Source organism: Gallinula chloropus (genome assembly GCF_964237585.1).
Source record: "Gallinula chloropus genome assembly, chromosome: 3".
In the NCBI taxonomy this organism is placed as follows: Eukaryota; Metazoa; Chordata; class Aves; order Gruiformes; family Rallidae; genus Gallinula; species Gallinula chloropus.
This window is the reverse complement of record NC_140087.1, coordinates 53,295,885-53,301,948: the sequence shown is the minus strand read 5'-3', so window position 1 is coordinate 53,301,948 and position 6,064 is coordinate 53,295,885.

The window sequence follows — 6,064 nt, the reverse complement described above, 5'->3', positions numbered from 1 at the left end:
CTGTTTAGAAATGGGGGAATGGACCTGCACTGACACTCACATGGGGTGAAAGGTTGCTTATTGAGCCTGAAATGCTTCTAGCCTGAATTGAGCGATGACAACAAAATGTTTTATTTGCAGCGTCACCAAGAATTACCAATGGGATTCTTAGCCAAAAGTAAGTTTACAGAGATACTGTACACTGCACTAGCTGTTGTCCTTTTCTTTGCATGCAAAGTTCTTGTATCCTCTAATTGTATGTGTGGCATTTTGCAAATACTACAACTAGAAAAGCAAATGCCATTTAGTGCAGTAAAGAAATTGCAAGAAAGAGACTAGGTAGTTAGGCTGTTCCTTCCTCCAGAACTTTTGTAGGATCATTCTCTGTAAAGTATTATGTAGACGAAATCTCATCAGCTAAAAGTGACAGTTCATTTTGGTAAGATTTTCTTTTGCCATATGCTGGAAGCCAGAAAACAAGCGCTAGAGGCAGTTTTAAGTGCCAGCGGTTCCAACATTATCCTGTGGCAAATGTTAACAGGGGCTGCTTTAATCAAGAAACAGACATCATGACATGCTGTTCTGATGAACTTCTCATATCATAAATGAATAGTATATCTGTTCTAGCTAACATCTTTTATATAGGCACAACTATCTTCTGATCTGTGGAATGGCAGTCCTGCTTATTTGGCCTTTGTGTCAATCACAAAACAGAACTGGGCTTTTTTATAATTATATTTAATTCTCAGAAATCTTTTTATAAATTACACCATTTATTAAAGGCCAGACAGAGTCTAAATCCTGTTACCATTTGTACATCCATGTCTAATCTTCTAATTTTCTTATTCCTATTATGCTACTCGCATCCTAGAGCAATCCTTTGACAGCTTGACCATAGCAATAAACCAGAACAAAGCATTTGACTGAGCCTTCAGCTTCTACGTTGAACCAAGTTTCCACATTGGCAGTGGAGAAAAGACTGAACACAGAGTCTGTTGGTGTACAGAACTCCAGAGTTCCAAATATCCATAGCTAGATTCACAGAAATACAGAGAGTGAAAAGTTTACAGTCTTCAGGAACACGAGTTCTGCAACATGTATCATGAAAAAAAGTGTTTCCAGAGTAGGCCAGTCTAAGTCTTGATATGTGGTGGAAATGATTACAGGAGAAAATGTAGGAAAGGAATACACTGGATGAAATGTAATCTGTCAACCTTTTGTCAGCCGTTTTGTCATTGGCCTTTTGCTGACTCCATGGTCATAAATGTTCTCTCGAAATACTGCCTTAAGGGATGGCAGAGATAAAGGAGGTAGTAGAAATCTCAGGTCATACTTGAAAAACTGATGCAAAATAAATATGTTTTGGTTTTTTTGAACATTGGGTGATTTCTTTAACAGTCTTTAGTATAAACTTTCTGTTTCTTCTGTGTTTTGTCTTCTTTATTTTCACTGACGGATACACAATGTAGATTTTAATAATGTTCATAATGGGCTGGCCTACAGTGGGGCCAAAGTGTATTTCTTTAAACCTAAGTGCATAACAATTTCACAGCACAAAATACTGTTTTGTAAAACCTGGGTGCTCAGAAGGTAGTAGGAAATTCTACTGTCAAAACAGAGGAATGACTAGGCTAAGTCTATTTCAACGTTAACTCGAAATATCGCATGTTTTGGGGATTTCTACCAGGCCTGCTCTTCAATGAGAAGGCTTAGCTTGAGAAGAGTTTGGGGGTTTGTTTTGTTTTGGTTTTTTTCAATTTTACTGTCTTTCATATTAATCACATCTAATTCATGTTACCATGTGTTTGTAGCTTGTGGACGAGGTTTTCAAAAGGGCCTTAGAGGTTTGGGCACACAGTAGTCCCACTGAAATGCTAGCAGCGTTGCGTGCTGTAGGACACCTTCTGAGAACTAAAAGGAAGATGATATCTGAGAGTGCTCCCAGCAAAGGAAAAAAACAGTAAGTCTTCTCAGATCTCAGTGCTTGCACTGTATGTCAAGGTTCAGCCACAAACCTAAGCATGTGGTTGGGTCTCAAGGTGACTCAATATCTTCCCCAGGAATCCTTGCTGATTCACTTCCTTCCAGAGCTCTGCTGTTGTTACCCAGCTGCTCACCACCAGCTCTCAGTACAGTCTATTTATGGGAGGCACATCTGAACTGCTTCTAAGCCACATGTATCTCAGAGCTGCAAGTTGCCTGCGTGTGTCCTGGATTCCCTTAAAAAAAAAAAAGGGGGAGTCAAATGCCATTTCTGCCAAATTAGGATGTTGTCTCTTATGCATATTGATGGTTCCTCAGCTAGCTTTTGATAAGGACAATAGTTAGTGTTGTCTCTGAGTCCCCACAAAATCCCATGCCTCTAGTCTTTCTGTTCTTTATAAAGCTGTGCTGTGGTTAAATGGCATGAGTGAATCTGTTCCCAGAGGGATGAGAAGAAAGCGGAATTTTGCAACATCACAAAAACATCATCGCCAATGTGTCGTGTCTACCAAAATACGTGAGGTTATCTCCTCAAGGGTAAAATAAAGAAAACAAAAGCATGGTGCTGCTATCATTCTTGTCACAGCTGACACAGTCTTCTGTAATATGCATTGGAAAATTACAGATGCTCTTTAGCTGGGGTTTTTTTTGTTAATTGTGGTTTTTCGGTTGTTTTTTTGTAATGCCATTTCCATCAGTCATTTCAGGTTAGACTTTCACTGCTCATTCTTATTATTCTTCACAAGTACTTTCTTCCCTATTATCCTGTTTTCTTGCTTGGGAGGGGTAGGGGCTAGAAACAGGTTTGGTTAGTAATTATACTTGTAAATATTTATGTAACATCAGTGTCCAGAACCTTTTTTTTTCCACAGTCACACGGAGCATAATGTGCTTCTGGCCTTTATACAGTTTCCCAGGAAATCAATCCCTTAAAGCAAGAAAATAGGCCTCTCTAGCTCCCCTACTCTAAGGATGAGTCCTGGCTTCAGTCTCAGTGTTTTTTCATGCTGGCTCTTTCAGCTAGTCCAAAAGAGATGTTTACCCCTTGGGGAGAGATATGTCCAGAAATATGTAATAAGATGTTACAGCAACATAGTACAGACTGCTCAGAACAGCCTGGGTTTTAATCATCTAGTTGACTACAGTATTTTAGGATTGCTAGACTAGAACAAAAAAACACCCCTTTTTCCATAAAGGTCTCTGAGTCAAAAAAAATCTATGATGGGTTCTTTTGCGTTGGATTAGATTCTCACAATGGTGGGCTGATGAGCTCTCAGCTCAATTTAGAGCTGGGACTATTTCGCCTAGAGAAGAAAAGGCTCAGAGAAGGTGTAAAGAGCCAGGCTTTCTTCAGCGGAGCATTGTGGCAGGACAAGAGTCAATGGGCACAAACTGAAACACAGGAGGCTCCTCCTAAACACCAGGAAATGTTTTTTCATTATGAGGATGACTGAGCGCTGGCACAGGCTGCCTAAGGAGGTGGTGGAGTCTCCATCCTGAGAGATGTTCAAAAACCATCTGGACACAGTCCTGCACAACCATCTCTAGGTGACCCTGCTTGACCAAATGACCTCCAGAGCTCCCTTCCAACCTCAACCATTCTGTAACTCTGCATTTCAAGGTCAAGCTGTTGTCTTCCTCACATTCGATGGTCTGCCAGAGAGGAAATTTATCTTTTCAGCATGAGTTCAATGGAGTGATCTATTTACATACTTTTTTTAATTAAAAAAAAAACAACAGAATTTTCCTTTATCTACACAGGTATCAACCAAGATTTAGGTTTCATTGTACTAGTCAATTTGTTAGAGACTAATTCTTTCAGACATCTCACAATCAGAGAATGTGTTTATACAAAGGATGGTACAGAGAGAGATACAATTAACTACAGGGGAGAGGGGGTGTGTGTCTTCCAGGTGTTTAAGCTACGTTGTGCTGTTCTGAAAATGTGCAATAGTGTTTAGCTTGGTGTAGCCTCCTGTGATTGTTATATGTCTGCCTACGTGGTCCAGCAAAAGGATTCAGTATTTCATTGCTGACACACTTCAGGTAAAGCAAATTGTACCTCACTTTGGTTTACCCTTTCTAAATTAGCAGATTATATTGGAATTAATTGGGGCGGATTTTTAATGTAATTAGGTCTTGTATTATAAGTTTGGTACCTGCTGTCTCTATAAATGAATATTCTGGCTAATGGAAGGGGGTGTGATATAAAAAAAAAACAGTGTTTTTCACTACTGTTATTCTGTGGCTTAGGGAACCCCATGCTTGGTAGTGTCTCTATTTCCAGTAGTTCTGGCTGTGTGTGAAGTGTCGTCAGGGCAGATCACTTTTGGAATTGCTATTGAGCACCTTTTCAGTTTTAGAAGGTTTCTTTTTTGCTTTTACTTTCACAAGTATGTGGAAATGTACAGTTGAAATGGAGTTGAGTCTGAATATCTAGGCAACTATCTGTCATGCTGCACAGTTCTGGGCAAAGATTCAAAGGTTTCTCAGAAAGAAGAGTGATTACAATGGAACGTTATCTGTGCCCTTAAAAGTTCTCATCTCTCAGGACTGAAATTCAAACATCTGAGTTGTTTGGTTGGGATTTTTTTTTGTTTGATTTGCGGTTTTTTTTTTCTAGACTTAAACTGGTAGACATGTTTTAAGCTAGCACTAAGCAGATAGAGAGAATCTCTGGTACCTCTGAGGTCAGTGTGTTGCAGTAAGAGCTGCTGAAAACCTGTCACTGTTGGTGGAGGAAGCATCAGCAATGTGTCATCCAGAAATGATGCATACTATGATAGGAGAAAATGAACTTCAATGAAAACAGATGAAAATTATTTTCAGATATGCTGACCAAAGCTTCAAAGGATTATTGTATTCCAAAGCTGTTCATGGTCATACATGTGCAGATATGGTATCCAAGCCTTTTCATTTTTTTTTCTAGTTTTGAGCTAAGGTACTGCTATTTTTAAGGGAAGTTGTACAAGAAGACATTCCTAATGAATTGATAGATCTGCAGTGCTTGAGTCTAGGTGCTGGGGCTACCTCTTGAGGCAGAAGCAATGCAGTGTAAGTTAGAGAGGCTTTGAAGCTCTTCTGTCAGGTATAGCACAGAAACGTATAATCCTAGAAGGCAAATGGTGTGGATATTTGCTTGATGTACTGGAACCATCATAGATGGTGCCTGGCAGTTTGGTCTTAGATGGTTTTGCTGTTAACAAAGCACAGTAAGGAGTTTAAGCTATGAGCTTCAAAATGAAGGAAATCTGCTTCTTAATAAGTAATGAAAGTAAGTCAAGACTGTAATGGAAAGTAACTAGTTTTGATGTACCCAAAATAATGCCCTGTCTCATATCTTCCTTAATAAGGCGACTCAAGTTTTGTCACCATTTGGATGAGAGGATTTTTGAAGTCTTACAGCACAAATAAGCCCAGAGATCCAAAATGCTTGAGTCACAGTTTTCAGTGTCTGCTCTTTGCATTTTGAACTGTTATCTCAATCCAGAGCAACAGATTGCGTCTCTTTGTACCAGAGAGAGAAACGGTGCTGCCAGTGTCCCAAGTATATTAAGGTCACATTAACTCTTACAGAACATTCCTCACATGGCTTCAATCCATTTCCCAGCAAATAAAACAACCTATCATAATTTTTTATACATAAAGCATTTCTTTCTCATCTTTTCTTTTGGTCTTGCTTCTACCTCATCTGTCTTGCTCCCACATGAGTTCCCTCACCACTCCCGAGCCAAAATCAGCTCTGCTCCTGATTCCTTGGTGTACCTAAATGCTCCTCCTGTGCCAGGAAGAAGTAAGTACAGCAGAGTCCTCCTCTGCTATGGTGGGCCAGCATTGTATAAAAAGAAAAGAAGTGGAAGGAGCAGAGGAGTTGCAGGGACTATTTATCTTGCTCCCATCATTTTAATGATGTTAACTTTAGGATCCCAACTCTGGAGACATGTGGGATCTCCCTGATATGTGTACCAGTTCTGATCTGCTGGAGTGATTTGTCCAGTTCTGGGCTCACCAGTTCAAGAAAGACAAGAAACTACTGGAAAGTTCAGCAGAAGGCTAGCAGCATGATTAGGGGTATGGAGTATCTCTCATGTGAGGAAAGGCT